The 18,987-nt window shown below is 44.5% G+C and overlaps 1 protein-coding gene across 1 annotated transcript in view; it reads left to right on the top strand.

The window, feature by feature from the left end:
• The window catches only part of AHCYL1 (adenosylhomocysteinase like 1), an 810,468-nt gene that overhangs the window by 664,781 nt on the left and 126,700 nt on the right, over nt 1–18,987 (top strand). The gene's annotated exons all lie outside the window — the stretch shown is intronic.

Raw genomic sequence — 18,987 nt, 5'->3', positions numbered from 1 at the left:
GGTTCATCTGCACATGAATGATAACTCGCAGAGGTATGCTTTTTAACATATGTATACACAAGTTCCATTTTACAACTATACAATCCACACAATTCTTTTAGTACTAATGTTCTCACATTTAGCCACCTACACCCTGTAGACAAAACTATTTAGCACATACCTTTAATAAAACTGCACTTTCCCCCCACAAAAAAATTGTATTCACCATTACATATGTTTTCTTGGCTCAGGTCATTTGCATGTCACAAACCTGGAAAGGTGGGGTCATTTGGGCTGTCAGCAGGTGAGAAAACACACATCACCCACACCCACCATTCAATTTAACTTGTGTCAAAGACAGGGGGGGGGGGTTGCTCTTTAAAAATTAGAAATGGTGTTCTATAGTTCATACTTTAACAAAACTGCGCTTTGGACATGTTAATTCATCTAACACAACATCACAATCCATGGATCTCACACACTTCTGCACAAACAAACATACCTCTCACACTGCCCCGAGTAATGAGCCAAACTCAATTCTCTTTACTATTCTCATTCATTACCACTTTTACCAAAACAATTAATCCTTTCGCATATATATATATAGAAAAGACTCATCACACATACCGTCCTTCTAAAAGCTGCCTTGTACTTGAGCACTTCTGGGTTCTATGTGGCTTTTTTAGGGTTACCACATTCCCGTTGGGTGCCAAATGTAGAACATGCTGCACTTTACAAGGCTACTTAATATATCTAAACTAATAATCTCAAGAGATATTCACAGGTTCCCTCTATCTACTGCATACATGGATTCATTTATCTACGCCTATTAAAGCGGTGGTTCACCCTCCATAACAACTTTTTAGCATAAAATGAGGCATAGTAGCGCGAGCTACAGTATGCCTGTCTTTATTTTTTTATCCCCGTACTCACTGTGCACTCGTAGAGACAAGATTACGACTCCCCGCGGGGAATGGGCGTTCCTATGGAGAGGGAAGGTGATTGACGGCCGGCTCTGGCACGTCACGCTCCCTGAAGACAGCCGGAACAGGTCTCGGCTCTTCACGGCGCTATACGGCGCCTGCGCACAGACTATGCGCAGGCGCCGTGAAGCGCCAAGTCCTATTTCGGCTATTTCCGGAGAAGCGTGACGTGCCAGAGCCGGCCGTCAATCACCTTCTCTCTCCATAGGAACGCCCATTCCCCGCTGGGAGTCGTAATCTTGTCTCTACGAGTGCACAGTGAGTACGGGGATAAAAAAAATATTAATTTTTTATTAATAGGGTGAACCCCCGCTTTAAGACACACACATACGCACTGCTGCTGGTAAAATGAACATCTGTGTTTATTCCCAAGGAAATAGGGATAGTCCGATATCACACATTAAAACATCATAATACAAAACTCATACATATGCAAGAGAAATTCAAAGATACTTATCACATCTGTAAAATTAGCTGGTTAGCAGTGAGCCTAGAGCTCCCATGGCCGGTATCAAGAAGTAGTGAGAAACAGCTAAGCCTTCACCACATGGCTTAGGCCCCAATTACAGCTCAGGTTTCCATGAGATCCTTACTCATCAAGCGTCTGAAAGAACAGAGAGCTCTCAATGAGCCACACTCACTCAACACTCATCCAAAAACCCCACCCATATTTGCCTATCCAATCAGCTGCACTTCCAAAACATTCTCTCCTCTAGGGGGGAGGTATTGCAGTCCATTGTCACAAAACTCTTTGAAGCCTGTAGCACAGCAATGCAAACTGCAGGGGGCCCACTTCCTCTGTAGCTTCAAATAAACCATGGGATCAAGTGTCATTCCATTGTAAACCCAGATCTCTTTAGCCCAGATTATTTTGACTGTACTCCAACAGCGGTCGGCAAGCAGTTAATGACCAGGCCATATTTTTTTGCGATACTGCGTCGCTTTAACTGACAATTGCGCGGTCGTGCGACATTGGGCCAGATTCACAAAGCAGATGCGCCGACTTAACTCGAGATGCGCGGCGTAATTGAAATTTGCGCCACGCGTATCTTTGCGCCTGATCCTCAAAACGAGATACGCCTGAAATCCAGGTTTTTCTGTCCTACCTAAAAGAATTACACCGGCGCTTCTTCGCACGCAAAATACGCTAGACACGCCGCTGTTTTGATAGGCAAAGATGCAGATGAGGGAGATAAGGCGATCCACAAAATTAAGTGTGTGCGGCGTAGATTACGCCCTGTGCGCTTCTGTTAGTTTCCCGGCGGGAAGTTCCACTTTATAAAAGCAGCCCTAATTTTACACCAGCCGTGTAAAGGTCAGCTAAAGCAACACCATTAAGGAAGAGCTGAGCACACACACTTGCCGGACTACAATCTGTCTGCCAACATGCCAGGGCCATCCATGCTCATAACTGCACTAGTGACTTTAGAGGCACAAAGAAGGAGGAGGGAACGGAGGAGGAGGAGGAGGGCACAGGAGAGGGTATACCGCAGACGCCTAGATGTCTTTCGCATGACTGCTTCTGAGGTGTATCGCAACTTCAGATTCAACTGTGAAGCCATCATGGAATTAACCACAATCCTGCAGGATGATCTCACCAGCCCAACACACCGCTCACATGCAGTGCAGCCACTGATCAAGGTACTGGCAACACTCCATTTCCTAGCCAGTGGCTCTTTTCAGCGCACAAGTGGAGGTGTGGCTGGGATGTCACAATCCTCCATTAGCAGATGTGTGCACCAGGTTGTCCCTGCAATCCTGAGACGCATGGCCAACCAAATCCTCAAACCCTCCCAGGAGGTCCAGCGAATTAACACAATGACCGATTTTTTCAAAATTGCAGGATTCCCACGCACCATCGGGGCCATTGATTGCACACATGTGGCACTACAGCCCCCCCATGAGACAGAGCACATGTACCGCAATAGGAAGCATTGGCATTCAATCAATGTCCAGGTGATAGTGGATGCCCACTACCTCATATGGCACGTCTGTGCCAAATTCCCAGGATCCAGCCATGACAGCTTCATATACCGAGCAACATCTCCAGAGAATTGGAACAGAACGTGTATGGGGACAGCTGGCTGGTTGGTGAGTGACATGGGTGTCAGGTATGACTGTCCCCCCCCATGATGCAGACATCATGAGGGGCACATGCATGACTAACATCCTCCTGTCTTTTCCCTTCCAGGTGACTCTGCATATGCACTGGGACCCCATCTTATGACTCCATTCCGGAACCCCCAAACCCCAGGAGAGGAAAACTGCAATGCTGCACACATACGTACCCGTGGAGTTGTGGAACGCACATTTGGCCTCCTGAAGTCCCGTTTCCGATGCCTGGATAAGTCTGGGGGGACCCTGTTTTATTCCCCAAACTTTGTGTGCCAGATCATCGGTGCATGTTGCATTCTGCACAACTTCGCAGTGAGAAGGGGCCTGGAGATTGACATACGTGATGACCTGACCCCTGAACCAGACAGTCCCCCCTAACCCAGGGTACCCCCTCTTCTGAGGGAACAGCAGCCAGGAGACGCCTCTCAGAAGGCATCTTTGCACAGTAAACACACACATTAAACATGGCACAATGAGAATGCATGAATGCACACCACTGTGGTCCCTAGCACAGGCACATCTAATTGGATTAGATCCAAGTACCCCCAATGGTACTTGGGAGCAGTAACGCCACGCCACGGCTCCAATTATGTCACTGTGCATTCATACACCTTTCACACGGACCTGGGATCACTTCTCCCTGGTCCTGGGGATCCCTACTCCACCAAAACTGAGGGTGACACCCTTATTTAATCAGGAATGCCACCCCCACATTCACACATCATTCACACACATTAAACAAATCATAAGCACAGTATACAAAAAAAAAATCAAAAGTACCCCCAAAAATAAACGGCAGCGGCGTAAGCTACGCCTGGGCCGCCCACGGCCACGGCCCACCAGGGGAGACTCCTGGGGGGGTGAGCAGGGGAAGGAGGAGACTCATGGGGGGGGTGAAGCAGGGGAAGGAGGAGCCTCCCCTGGTGACTGTCCTCTTGCTGGTCTGCCCTACAAGGCCACTGCTATCCTGGTCAGACAGATTGTGAGGGCAGTCGTATTGGCCTGGACAGCCCGGGTGTTGTCCTGGACAGCCTGGGTCAGGGCACTCACCTCCTGGGCCACGCCTGTTGTGGCGGTCTGCAGGTCACACAAGCATGTGATGACCGCCAAGGAGTTTGTGGCCACATCAGAGAGTGACTCCTTAATTAAGCCCAGGCTGTCCTGCATCTGGGTCAGAGTCTGTTTGATCTGAGCCAGGTGGCGGGTCTGCCGGGCATTGTCCCTCTGCAGATTGGCCGGCAGACGCTCGGCCACCCCCCTGGTCTCATGGGTCACCATCCTGCCTGCAGCAGAGTCTTGTGGCCTGGGAGGAGGGGAGAGAGAGACCCTTGTGGGGGAGGCCTGTTGGGGGAGGAGTGGGAGGGTCTACCCCTGATGGTGGCCTGACTGCTGTCAGCCTCAGGGGTCAACAAATCCGAGGCCAAAAGGACTTCCCTGGCAATTTCCATATCTTCATCCTCAGCCTCCACCCCTCATCCTCCTCCCCCTCAACCTCCTCATGAGGGGAGGTGTGGCCACTCCCCTCCCCTGGGGACTCCTGCCCTTCTTGGGACTCTTCTGCAGCCTGTTGTCCAGGGGATGGTGGAGGACACAAAACAATCACAGGTTGGAGGGTCCACACACTTGGCACATCTTCCCTTCCCCCACCCACACATGCTACTCACCAGATAGAAAAACCCAAAACTTACCTGTCCTCACAGGAGAATCAGATTGATAGCCAGGCAGGCCCACCACCTGCTGTGGGTGGAAACACCGGGCCACTGCGCCTCCTCCAGTACCCCTGGCATGGGCATTGATCTTGGCCATCTTGTCACGGACCAGGCTCTTAAGATCGTTGATCTTCTTTTGTATCCCACTGGGGGTCCTCATCCCCCCCCCCCCCCGCCGCATTGATCTGATCTGTGATTTTCTGTATGATCTCCTTCATCTTGGCCGGGGAGGTGTTCCGGCTCTCAGGGCCATGCAAATAACGCCCATATATGGCGATGGCCCGAGCAAGTATCTGCTTCTCTGTGCTCGAAAAATTCAGCTTCCTGCACTTCGGTGCCATAACACCCACCACTCAGCACCAACAAAAAACAAACACAACAAACAAATACTCACACAACAAACAAACACAAATACTCACACAACAAACAAACACAAAAATCAAACCACACAAGCAGACAGCTAATACAAATTCAAAAACAAACTCAGAAAAAACAAACAGAAAATACAATCAGAAAAAACACACAACTACTACACTCTTCTACTCCTCCAAATCTTTTAACTAACACCAACACACACCAACAGACGACAGAGCAGAAGCAACTTGCTCTAGGAAGGGGAACACAGGGATCTACTTTTGCAAGGGAAGTGTGTTTGTCTGGGGCTATTTATACACAGGGCGATTCTCAAACTAAGTACGCTTGGCCTTTTTCCTATCTCACTGATTGCACCGAGCCAAGTTCTGCACATGCCCAGTGAGGTGCGGATTCGTGCGCGCATGCGCAGTACGGCCGGCCCTTCATTTGCATGGGGTCACGGCTCATTACAATGGAGCACGCCCACTTCCTTCCCACTTGCAATAACCCCGCCTTACGCCTCGGGATTTAAGTTACGCTTGCGCAATTTTGTGCGCAAATGCGCTGTGGATACGGCACTTACGACACCAAATTAGGGTGCCGTAACTTTTTTGTTTACAAAAGTTTATTGAAATTTTTCAATGAAAAAATTATAGTAGTAATACATGGTCAATCATACAAGTTGACAAAGATAAATGTCAATACAGAGTTGTTGAAAAGGATGTAAGAACATATGTGGGGTACATTGCATATTGTAACATCAAAAAGACATATTGGTAGAATTAGTTGTCTAGTAGAAGTTGAATAAAGAAAGCACACCGAAAGGCAAATAGGGTGGGGTTAATAATGTGGTGGGATATTCCAACATGACCATTTAGTGTTATAGATCTGAATGCTATCATTAAGTGTGTGATAGACTTTCTCGGAGAGTTTGATGGTTTCCATTCTCTCAAGTACCTGTGTCCAGGAGACACTACAGGATCTCCAATTGAGTGCAACCATCCACTGAATTGAGCTACATAATGAGTGGAATAGTCTAGTAGAGTGGGTGGGGATCTCTGGGATCTTGGGATATAATATACATATTTGAGGGGTGGGGGTAACTGTATGGCCCGAGGAGTCTTTGAATCTGGCAGCCGCCAGATTCCAGATATGACTTAAGGAGGGGCAGCTCCAGAAGGTGTGTAGTAGTGTGCCCGGTTCAGTGCAACCTCTAAAGCAGTTCGGGGAGACTGAGGGATAAAATGTATGTAGCTTTGTGGGGGTGAGATACCATCTGGTAAAGAGTTTCGTTGGTGTTTCTCTGAAGGATATGGCCTTGTTACATTTTCTTAGATTTTCTGCCATGACGTACCATGTATCAGGGGTGAAGGTAATATTCAGATCACTCTCCCAATGAAGCATTTGGTTGGATTTGTCTTGTAGGTTAAGGTTATTGAGGTAGCAATATATGCGGGAAATCATCCCTTTATCCCTGGATGATGAGATGCATATTCTTTCAAATGTTGTGTTCGTGGAGGGGATGGTGAGAGAGAAGTATTGGGCATAGAAAGATTTGATTATTTCATAATTTTCTAGTTCTCTGGAGGGGAGGCCATTTTCTCTCTGAATCAGTGTAAAGAGTTTAAATACCCACTTGGTTAGAAGTGAGGATAGTGTGGTGAGATTGTTATCGATCCATTCAGAAAACCTCTGTCTGTCGTAAAAGGCAAGCCTAAGCCTAGGATCTCCTAAAAAGGAGGTTAGGGGAGAGATGGGTGAGGAGAGAAGATAAATATCTTTGATTTTCAGCCAAAGTTGGATTAATTGTGCAACTATTCGGTTAAGTTTTGAAAGTTTCTTGTATGTAATGTTGTTGGACCAAATAGTACCCTGGAGATGGAAAGGAAGGATCGAGCTAGTTTCGAATCTTTTCCATGGTAAATCATGTGAGGGGGGGAACCATTGGGAGATCTGAGATAGTTTAGTGGCTAAATAGTAGTGCCAAAGATTTGGGAGTCCCAGACCACCCATAGACTGGGGGCGGTGTAAAAGTGCATAGCCATACCTAGGCTTTTTATCCGCCCATAAGAATTTATTTATTATTCTCTGGAGGCCCTCTATCTTAGATTTAGGAACTGTTATAGGGAGGGAGCGAAAGTAGTAGAGTATTTTAGGTATGATAGTCATTCGAACCGCACATACTCTTCCCAAGAAAGAGATATGATATGAGGACCATGATTTAAGAAGGTTTTCAATCCGAGCTATAATATGAGGAAAGTTGGATTTATAAAGGAGCGAGTGTGAGGCTGTAATATTAACCCCCAAGTATTTGAAAGAGAGAGGGCACCATATAAAAGGGAAGTTTTGTTGTAATCATTTTTGTACATCGGAGGGAATATTAAGTGAAAGGGCAGAACATTTATTGGCGTTAATTTTAAGACCTGATATATCATGGAATATTTTTAGGGTATCTAGGAGGACCGGTATGGACAACAAAGGTTCTGAGATGAAGATCAAAGCATCATCTGCATACATACTTATCTTAAATTCTGAGTCATTTTTAATATATCCTCGGATATCTGTGTTAGATCTAATGGCATGTGCTAGGGGCAAGTGCAAATAAGAGTGGGGATAGTGGGCAACCCTGTCTCGTACCCCTGCCTAGTGGGAAGAAGTTCGAGTTGTTGCCCGGAATCTTAACACGAGTCTGGGGTGAGTGGCATAAAGCGTTAAATCCTTGTAGAAATTGGGCTGAGATTCCATATCTCGGGAGTAGATCATTTAAGTAGGACCAGCTGACGCTATCGAAAGCCTTGTGGATGTCAAGGCTTAGAAGACAGGCCCGTCTGGAATTCAAATTGGCATCCTGGACAATGTTCGTTACTAATCTAATGTTGTCTACTATTTGTCTGCCTGGTATAAAGCCAGTTTGATCTGGGTGAATTAGGGGGGATATGACCTTAGCTAATCTGTCAGCTAGTATCCTACCAAAGATCTTTAGATCATTGTTCAATACTGATATGGGACGATAATTTTGAGGGAGAGTATGGTCCTTGTCTGGTTTAGGGATCAGGGAAAGGTTCGCTAGGAGCATCTCCTCTGGGAAATTGTTTCCCTCAAGGATGTGATTGAAAAGGTTTGTTAGGTTGGGGACTAGTAGAGGGGAGAATTTTTTGTAATAGGAAGATGTGAATCCATCTGGACCACAGGCCGTGAATGTTTTGAGTGATTTTATAATTTGGGAGATTTCATCTGTAGTGCAGGGACTGTTTAGCGAATCTTTTTGGTTTTGATCTAGGGTGGGAAGCTGGAGGTTGTCCAGCCAGGATTTGGAGTGAGCATTTGGTCTGCTACCTGAATCAGATAGCAGATCTTTGTAAAAGGTGGTAAAAATTTTCAAAACCTCTTGAGGATGTGTGATGAGGTTCCCATTATTATCTCTTAATTTATATATATGGGTGGGGTTACCATCCTGATTCAACTTCCTAGCAAACATGGCTGATGGGGAGTTACTATGCAGAAAGAACTTGGCTTTAGAGAAGATCAAAGATCTTTCAGTATTAGCAGATAGTATTAGGTCGAGATCTCGGCGCTTAGCTTGTATCTGATCAGTAATATCCTGGGAAGTGGAGTGTTGTAATTTTTTGTACAGTTCATTTAGATCATTAGTTAAACTTTTAATTCCCACTAGTCTCTCCTTATTTTTAGTCGCCGCAATTTGGATAATGTGGCCCCTCAGGACTGCCTTATGGGCAACCCAGAGGGAGGTAGGGGGGGTGTCGACATTGATATTTTCCAAAAAATAATTCTCAATATGGGTAGTTATAGAGTTCTTGATGTCAGGATTTGTTAGGAGTGAGTCGTTAAGTCGCCAATTATATGTAGAGGGGGCTAGGCCTATGTGGGACGTGTTAAACGATGTAATGTCATGGTCGGACCATGGACAAGGGTGTATGTGTGCTTGTGATGAGTTGGCTAATAAAATTGGGGTACAGAAGATGTAGTCTAGCCTGGCATAGCAATCATGAGGGTGTGAATAATGCGTATAGGATTTAATACCAGTGTTATGTGCTCTCCATGAGTCAATAAGTTGAAACTTGTTTATGAGTCTGTTAATGGATTTAGAAAATGCCTTAGAGGAGGGGGATACCCGGCTCCTGTCTAGGGCAGGGTGTGCGGCCAGGTTGAAGTCGCCTCCTAAAATGACATGGGGAGCTTGAAATTTATCTAGGGTGTCAAAGAATTTGGAAAAGAATGTAGTTTGTGCCTCATTCGGGGCGTAAACAGACGCAATTGTGATTACTCTGTTGTTAATGGTGCCTTTAAGAATTATAAAACGGCTATCTGGGTCTTTAAAGATGTGTTGAATGTCAAAAACCACTGTATTTCTAATAAATATCGCTACCCCTCATGTTTTATTAGAAAAGGTTGTGTAATGATATTGATTATATGATCTGTTAAAAAAGGTGGGGTGTTTAGAAGTGGCAAAATGGGTTTCCTGGATTAGGACAATGTCCGCCCCCAGTCTTTTGTAGTGCTGAAACGCTTTTTTCCGTTTCTGGGGGGAGTTAAAACCTTGCGTGTTGTGAGAAATAATTTTAAGATTCATGGTAAAACCTTACAGGAAATAACTTCTGAAAGCACGACATCTCTATATACAATTCCAGGAGTGGACCACAGTCCCGACCGGGCCCGTAATCGGTTCCTGTCAGGAGTGCGGTCAGCGGCTCCGTGGGTATTAACAACAATTTAAAATATTTATGAACCTTGGTGAGCAGCATGTTATATAGAAAACCAAAGCAACAGTAGTATAGCAATGCACGGGTACATATGTCTTGGGGATCATGAACCATGTAGAACAAACGTGAGGTCTCATAAGCCTCTAGAGTGAGTATCATAAATCTGTTTAGGAACTTACAGATAGTGGGGACAGAGTAAAGTCTGTCACTAAAAAATAAAACAAAGGAACAAAGAAAAGGACAAAATGTCCTTATCCCAACAGCCGAGCGGGTGATGCCCCATTCGAAGATGGGGCAGCAGCCGAGTACAGCTGTAGGGGTGGGGTCAATCAAGCGGCGGCGGGTGCACCGGGCATTTTAATATTTTAAGATTGATGCCTTGTGGCAAAACTGTCAATGTTATATATGTGGTGCAAACTGCACCATACACCATTATAGTGCGTAATATAGATAATTATAGATATTATAGACAATTTCACCACTATAGAGTGTAAAATATAAGCTTCATTTAAGTATAATTGAATTGGAACATAATGGTCATAGTGAGGCATAACCATAGGATCAAATATAACCACTGGCATAAATGGTGAGAAACATAATACCGAATGTGTAAAACATAACCTGATGGGGTAACCACACACACTCGATCAATGTGCAGGTCCATACAGTCCAACAAAGATGGGTTCGGAACTGACGAGTGGTACATGAAGTTCGCTGTTGTATGAATGGATGTATCTGTGAATCTTGAAGTGTCTCTGGTGGATGTGCCATCTAGAGGAGAAAAAAAAAGGAGACTCCGAACAGCACGTAGGTAAAAGTAAAGCAGATATAGGACATGCCTTAAAGAATAGGTTAGATGTTAGGACTGTTCATTGTCCATGATGGACTTAGAAGTGCTGGTTCTGAAAGGAGTGGATTAGTCTTCTTTGATCTCTCTGGTTGCGTCTGGTGGGAGAAGTAGACCAGATTGGTGAGGGCCTGGGCGTAGATGGGGGGCGGATTTGAGGGTCTTGGGCCAGCAGGCCTAGTTTTATTAATAGCTCTTTGCCCTCAATGACATTAAATACTGTGTATGTTGATCCGTTGTGTGGGATCGTGAGCTTAAATGGAAATCCCCATCTATATTTGATTCTGGCTGTTTGCAAAACATTTGTGACCTCCTTCATCCTAAAAAACAGCATGTAGCAAACAGATAAAAGCCGGCCGGCTTGAGGAGCCCTCCTCCTGGGCGTGGTGACGTCACTGATGCTGCCTCCAGACGCGTTTCGTCCTATTGGACGTTATCAATGGGGGTGACGAAACGCGTCTGGAGGCAGCGTCAGTGACGTCACCACGCCCAGGAGGAGGGCTCCTCAAGCCGGCTGGCTTTTATCTGTTTGCTACATGCTGTTTTTTTATCTTCTTAAGTGTAAGTACACTACTGTTTTAATAAATTTGTTATACCTTACGGTATCACGCTATTGTGTCCCTCTCTATTTCCCGATATATGTAATTTGGACCGCTTAATTGTCGCTTCTCTGCTGACGGGTTGTGTTTGCGTCTTAAACCGCAATCACTCACCATTTACCACTGAGGCTGTGATCTGGTTGGTGATAACGGAGTGTCCTAGTCAAGTGTTCAGGAGATTGAAAGGCCGTGGCTGGGCTATAGCCAATTGCATCAAAGGCTTGCCATCTGGTAAGCTGCTATATGTCTCTGGTGGTGGGATAACACAGACTGCATGCATGTCACCTGGTGCATTGAAAATTTGACCAGCTATTGTCCTTACATGCAAACCAGCCTTGGATCTTTCACCTGAAGTATTTGTCTGATGCTGCTCGGGATTCATTACTCCTCTCATCTGTTGAATCTTATAGACTTTTTTAATGTTACAAAAAATTTTTTTTTTAATTTTGGGTGCGGCTTTTCTATATTGTATATTTTTTCTGTTATCACACGTTAGCTGCTGCCTGAGGACTGTGTTGTGGCAGCGCGGTTTTCCTGTTTCCATACCCAAACAAAATGTATGTGCTTTTTTTTCTCCCCTACAAATAGTTTACTTTTGGGGTCTTGATCACCTTTGCTGTTTTTATTTTTTGCGCTATAAACAATCGGGGGAAAACAATATTTTTTACTTTCTGCTATAATAAATATCCCCAAAAAATTAATAAAAAATAGTTTAGGCCAATATGTATTCTTCTTCATATTTTTGGTAAAAAAAAAAAGTTTTAGCGTCTACAAAATAAGGTATAGATTTATGAAATTTTTTATAGGACATCGTGGCCGCTGGCCATGTGCATCAGCTACGGTGGTGCGCGCGCCCGTTGTATCTTTTACACAAAGCGACGTACCGGTGCAACGATTTGCGCAATAGAGCCGCCCTGCCGAAGTATAACTGCGGCGGCTGGTCAAAAAAGAAAACACTAAACACCTTAAAGGGTCACTAAAGGAAAAAATTGTTTTTGCTGAAATGACTGTTTACAGGGTATAGAGACATAAACGTTAACTGATTCCTTTTAAAAATGATTAAAAATTGAATTCAATCTATCATATAATGTGCCTCTAGTTTCACGTTCGGTTTTAAAGGTACATACATGAAGTTCATGAAGAGGTGAGTCGGGAAGACTCACAGAACAAAAACAACAAATCCAGGGCAGTGTTTTGTTTTTAAAATGAATCTGATTGGTTCTGAGGAGTTTTAGACACACAGTAATGACAGCTTAGACCACTGTGAAAATCTCCCAGTACGATGGTAATAAGGAAACAGGCAACCAGGAAGTGTGGAGATCACAGCAGAATTACAGCTACTTCAAAGCAAAAACGAACAATGAGGACATGAAACCAGTACTGCAGTAAGGTAAAGGAAGCTATTTAGCTAAAAAAAAAAATTCCTTAAGTGACCCTTTAATAAAATGTTTGAAATTACGGTCACATGACAGCATTAATTTTGCACTGTTCCCCCCTGGGAGGGGGTTCAGCAGCAGGTAATAAGTAACAAATTGTGCCAAATTTATAAAGATTGAAAATTGGAAAAACTATGTGTGTTGCCCAAAGTAAGCAATCACATTCCTAATTTTATTATAACATGTTTTATTAAATGTTTTTTAAGAGGAAAAAGACAACTGTGAGCACATTATCTACCACAATAGTGTATTTTTTTATCTTAATAATTATTAAAAACATTTCATAGACTTTCTTAGGACACAATTACAGTTTTAAAAAAAAGTGCACGGCCTGCCATAAGATGATGCCCTTAGCACCTGCTCGGGAAGGATGGCTATTGCCCAGTCATAGTGTGCAAACTGAACAGATACAACATGGGTGTGCTGCCTACCTAACAGAAGATGGCGCCCTTAGCGCCTGCCCAGTAATAAAAATATTGAAAATATGAATTCTGGTGGCTGTGGCGCTGCTCTAATACAGTATGACCTTGTGAAATATTTCCCAAATAAATTAATTAATTATAAAGTGACAAGTGCTACTCTGTAACATATATCATATGAATTGGTAAAACTTATATAAAGTGTAATCATGTAGTCTTCACAGTGTAAACTCTTATTCATATAAAGTGACAAACGTGATAATATAATTTCCAGTGTAAACTCTTATGCCGCGTACACACCATCACTTTATGTGATGAAAAAAAATGACGTTTTTAAAAACGTCACTTTAATTGACTGTGTGTGGGGGAAAACGTCGTTTTATGTCTTGTAAAAAACGACCCAAAAAAATGTCGTTTTTCAAAAGTGCACTTTTTACTTCACAGAAATTGACCGTGTGTAGCAAAAAACTTTGTTTTCTAAGACTTTTTTTCATCCACGCATGCCCAGAAGCTACTTATGAAGCAAGCTTCAATGGTAAAACGTGGTGGAACGTAACCTCACTTTGCAAGATCATTGTGAGAAAACGATGGTGTGTAGGCAACTTCGTCTTTGAAAATTGAAGTTCCAAAAACGTCATTTTTTACTTCACAGAAAGTGTCGTTTTTTTTCATCACATAAAGTGATGGTGTGTACGCGGCATTACACAAGATTGTAATAAAAATAGTCCAAAATTAATAATTTCTTTATCGTACATCACGGGACACAGAGCCTAGTAATTAGTAAGTGGGTTATAGTCCACCTTCAGGTGCTGGACACTGGTGTAATCAATTAGACAGGAAGTTTCCTCCCTATATAACCCCTTGTTGCGGTACCTCTCTTCCCGAGCTCCAAAGTACACGAACCGCCGCTAACCGCCGAAGTGCAATAGGTTCCAACCGGCAACCCTCTCCATACACCGTCCTTAGTGGCCAGTAACCCAATCCCCTCCAATAACGAGACCAAGCTCCATCATGAGGGTAAAACACGAACTGTTTACTGTGGGCTACCCGCCCGTATTTATGCAGGTCTCCCGCCTGGTGGACACTCCCCTAGGGGACCAGATGGGAGACTGAAATAACAGAACGACATGGGGACATTTCAAACATACATCCCCACCATTTCCCAGCATGCATCACAGTTTCTAACTTTATAACTGCCGAACATTTTATATTCATATAACGTATCCCCAGATAGCCTGGAACTGAGGGCATATTATTGGGGAATAGCAAGCAGACGAACACAATATGTCCAGTATACGGATGGGTCCGTCACACCCCTCCCATACTGAGAGCACCTCAGTGTTTTCACCAGTGTCTAAGGTGTTGGTCACGAGTGAAGATGTGCTCTGAGGAGCTCCATTGAAGGGATCCATGCTGGATTTAAATAGCCTCCATAAAAACCAGATCCATCCAAAGTGCCATTGAGGCCAAAGTGGATGTTACCTGGGGCCTCGTATCCGAAGCACAAGGTTTTTGCCTGTAATGTCTCTCTTCGGAGGGCTGGATCCTGGGTTCCAGTACTTTAGTTATAATCACATACCAAAGATTTTCTAGCAGCATGCGCTACAGGTCCAGGGTAGTGGAAACCCTGTCTAGGATCCTGGTCCCTGAAGGTCTGTTGACTTAACCCGCCGTGATGGGTGAAGATTGGGTCTGTCTGTGCTCAGCAGTATCCTGCGGCGGGGATAAGGTAAGTGAAGACAATCCTAGGTAAATACCTTAAGGGGATTATCTTCCATGAGTAGCTGCATGTTTTATCTGTTTTCCACCACTAGAGGCAGTAAAGAGACACACCTGGTGTTTCAGTTACCATGCTCTCCAGGAACGAAACTCAGTGTCTGTTGAGGGGCTCACTTCCTCCGCTTTAGGCTCTGCCACAGTTGTGTGGGGGGGTCCCTCATAGTCTGGGTCCATGGCACTCCTTGGGGGATCTCTCACTCCCCCCTCTCGCCTCCACCATTTCCCTATGCACACAAGGGGTGTGCACTTTTGAAGCCGATAGGTGGGGGAGGGGGTGTGGTTGCCGCTGGTGCGTGTGTACCCTGCCTCACAGTGCAGGCGCAGGGCGGGCCCTTTAAAAAAGCCCCAAACACCAGAGCTCTGTAAAGGGACACAGCAACTTGGAGGATTAAAGTCCTGAGGATGAAAGTTCACCATCAGAGGAAAGGGAACAGGTGCAGTTTAACGAGGCTGAGGTATCAGAAGCCTCACAAGGTCTGGAGTGGCAGCTGCAGTCTTTTTCAGAGATTCATACAGCATATAATTTACCCTCAGCCTAGACGGCCAAAGCCTCTGGCTCCTCCTTGGGGTTTAAAAAAAAAAATAATTCCTATAGATTGCTTATACCTTCCCACTCCATCCATTACTGCAACAGTTCCTTTCTGCTGGTGGGGCACCTGCATAAGCTGTTTTTTTCTCCTTTTAAAAACTCTAGCCGAGGAGTATAGGTTGCTAGAAAAACCTCCACAGGGTCCCCATCAGTCTAGCCAAACACACAATTGCTGAGATGCACAGTTGCTCGTGCACATTGCTAACGCACAACAGCTATATCGCATTATTGTGGAAATGCATGTCTGCAGAGGATAACTTCCTCTTTACCAGTCCACATGTTTGCATAAAATACATGAGTTTGGAATGTACAAAATGCATGTGGGGTAATAACAGAACATGTTTATTGTTGATCACATAAAGATATATGTTTCTGTTTGTATGGATTTACATGTTTTTTTTTTACATAAGTATGCTTGGTCACATTAAAGTGCTTAAGTCGCACGGAGAGGCTTGTTTTCACAGAAATGCCTAAAATCGCATAAAAATGCGTGATTGCATAAAGATGCTGCATCACACAAGGTTACCTGATCACACGAGTCTTTGATTACCCAAGGATACTTGGTCACACAGAGAGGCTTTTTTTCACAAAAATGCCTGAAATCGCATAAAAATGCTTGATTGCATAAAGATGCTGGATCGCACAGGGGTGCTTGATCACACAAGAGTCCTTGGTCACACAAGGGTACTTGTCCGCACAGTAGTGCTTAAAATGCATAAGATGTTTGATTGCATAAAAATGCTGAATCACATAAGGATGCATGATCGCCTAAAGTTGCAAGTTTGCCTAGAATTTGCATGGTTGCATAATGAGGCATAATAATTTAAGTTTCCTTAATTGTACAGGATTCCTTGTGTTCACATAGGAATACATGTCTGCATGGGTACATTTTGCACAATGTTGCATAACACGCTCATAAATGTATGCTTGCGTGCAAGATGCCAGATCCATAACACACATGATGAATGTATGTGTGTATACAGCACACACTTTTTATGTTTTGCCTAAAACATATTTGTATGAATTCATGCTTCCATGAACACACACTTCCATAGAGGCATATGGCTTTAACACTTGCCACATACACACATGGGGAGCCATTTGCGTACTTGTTTATTTACATGGGACTGCAGAGTTTGTCTGCATTTCGCAGGAGAACGGCACCTCTTCCAGTTGGTGGTCTTGCCCCTTGGGTTAGCTACTGTTCTCAGGTTTGCAGGGTACTAGGGCCCGCCTCTAGCAGGTATAAAGGCCCAGGGTATAGCAGTAATGGCATACCAAGGCAATCTGCTGCTGATAGATCAGTCAGTAGCATGGATGGACCTAAGTGTGTCCAGCATGGTCAAGTATCTGGAACTCCTGGGTTAGGATACCAGTCTAAAGGTACATTCTTACATTCGGTAAGAAGCTTGGAATGTTTGGGACACAGTCCAAAAAGGAGAGTTTTTTTACCTCAGACAAAGTCAGCGCTATACAAACGTTGGTCTATATGATCAAGGCAAAGAAGAGTTCCTTACATTTGCCCTTAAGGGGCTAGGAAAGATGGTGGCTTCATTCAAAACAGTTCCCTATGCTCAGTTTCATTCAAGTTTGCTATAAACATTATTCTGTCGGCCTGGAACAAGTAGATCCTAACCTAGTATTATCCAAAGAGTCTTGTCCCAGGGATACGCTCAGTTGGTGGTTCTTAACCAAAAGATTGTCAGAAAGGAAGATCCTTCATGCTGGTTACCTGGGAGGTGGTGGCTACGAAGGCTGGTCTCTAGGAATGGAGGCCAGACCTGGAAGAGACCACTGCCCAGGGGAAGTGGTCAAGCTCCAAGTAAACCTTATCCTTCAACATTCTAGAACTACGGATGGCACGTCTGGCTTAAGGGCCTGGGCTTTTAGGTTGCAGGATTGTTCTGTCAGAGTACAACCTCACAATGCTACACCAGTGATTTACTTCATTTACCAAGGAGGCACTAGAAGTCACACATCCAGAGGCAAGTGAGTCATATTCTGGCTTGGGCAGAGGAGCTGTTGTGCCTTGCCTATTGACAATCTTCATTACATGAAATGGAGAATTGGCAGGTGGTTCTCTGGAGCCGTCAACAATTGTACCTGGGAGAATGACCTCTACACCCGACTTTTTTCTTACCAAATGCCAGAGAAAGGGTACCCCGGACATAAAATTTATTGGCGTCCAGGTTCAACAAGAATTTGGACAGCTTTGTGTCAAGGGCAAAGGATCCACTCACATGCGGGACAGATGCCTTAGTGATCTTGTGGGACCAGTTGTCACTGGTTTATGCGTTCTCTCCCCCCAGTGCCGTGACTACCGTGGCTTCTATGCAACATCGGAGGGGATCGGAAGGTGGGCTAATAGCTCCGGCATGACCCAGATGACCTTACTGTGCAGGGATCATAAAGGTGGTAGTAGAGGACCCAGGGTCCCTTACATCTTATCCAGACTAGTTTTGTCGGCTTACTAGGTCAGCACCTTGGGCCGATGCACCATATTTCCCTTCATCCTTCTAACAAGGGAATTGGTGTTCTTGGTTGCAGTAGCCTCCGCAAGAGAGTTTCAGTATTGGCAGCTTTATTTGTATAGAGCCATACTTAATTATTCTTAAGGATAGGGTGATGTTAAATCCTCACCCAGCCTTATTTCCTAGAAGGATCTAGTTTTCATTTGAATCAAGATGTTTATTGCCTTCCTTTTTTCCAGAACCTTGTTCTGTGGAAGGAAGAGTTATTACTTTTCTCTCAATATGGATGAGAGCACTTTAAAATCTATCTGAAGGTTTCAGATATAGGAAACTGAAGTTTTGTTGTGCTGCCAGAAAACCCTAGAAATGGGCATGCAGCGTTCAAATTGGCTATTAAAATTGTTACTCTCTCTCGTTGGAGTGAGAGCAGTCAAGGCTTATCTGAAGCGGCTGCTCAGATACGGAAAACTGATGTTGTTGTGCAGAAGGCCCCGGGAAAGGGCAGACAGCGTCTTAAAAAAAATAGTTTTTATGTAGATTCATCAGGTTATGATTCAGGCTTGTGGTTTAAAGAGGGGGTTTTCCCCGGTTTCCTTTAGAGTGCACCCTACCAGGATAGTAAGCGCTTCATGCGCAGTGCATTACCAAGCCTTTATGACTCCGATTTGCAAGGCCCCAACTTGGTCCTTGGTGCATATGTTCACTAATTTTCATCAGGTGAATGTAAGACGGCAAGAGGATGCTGCTTTTTGGCTCAGTATCCTGCAGGCAGCAGTATAGGTCCTCACGTCTGATGGCGGTCTGCGTTATTTGTGTCTCCCTCACGTCAGTAGACATTGCTTTGGGACATCCCACTTAGTAATTACTAGCCTGTGTCCTGTGATGTACGATAAAGAAAGTAGGATTTTTTTAACAGCCTACCTGTAAAATCCTTTTCTTGGAGTACATCATGTGACAGAGAGCTCCCACCCCTCTTGTTTGGGGAT

This window comes from Rana temporaria, chromosome 2, assembly GCF_905171775.1.
Source record: "Rana temporaria chromosome 2, aRanTem1.1, whole genome shotgun sequence".
In the NCBI taxonomy this organism is placed as follows: Eukaryota; Metazoa; Chordata; class Amphibia; order Anura; family Ranidae; genus Rana; species Rana temporaria.
Note: the sequence above shows the minus strand (reverse complement) of the source record. Positions and strands in the feature narration are given on the sequence as shown.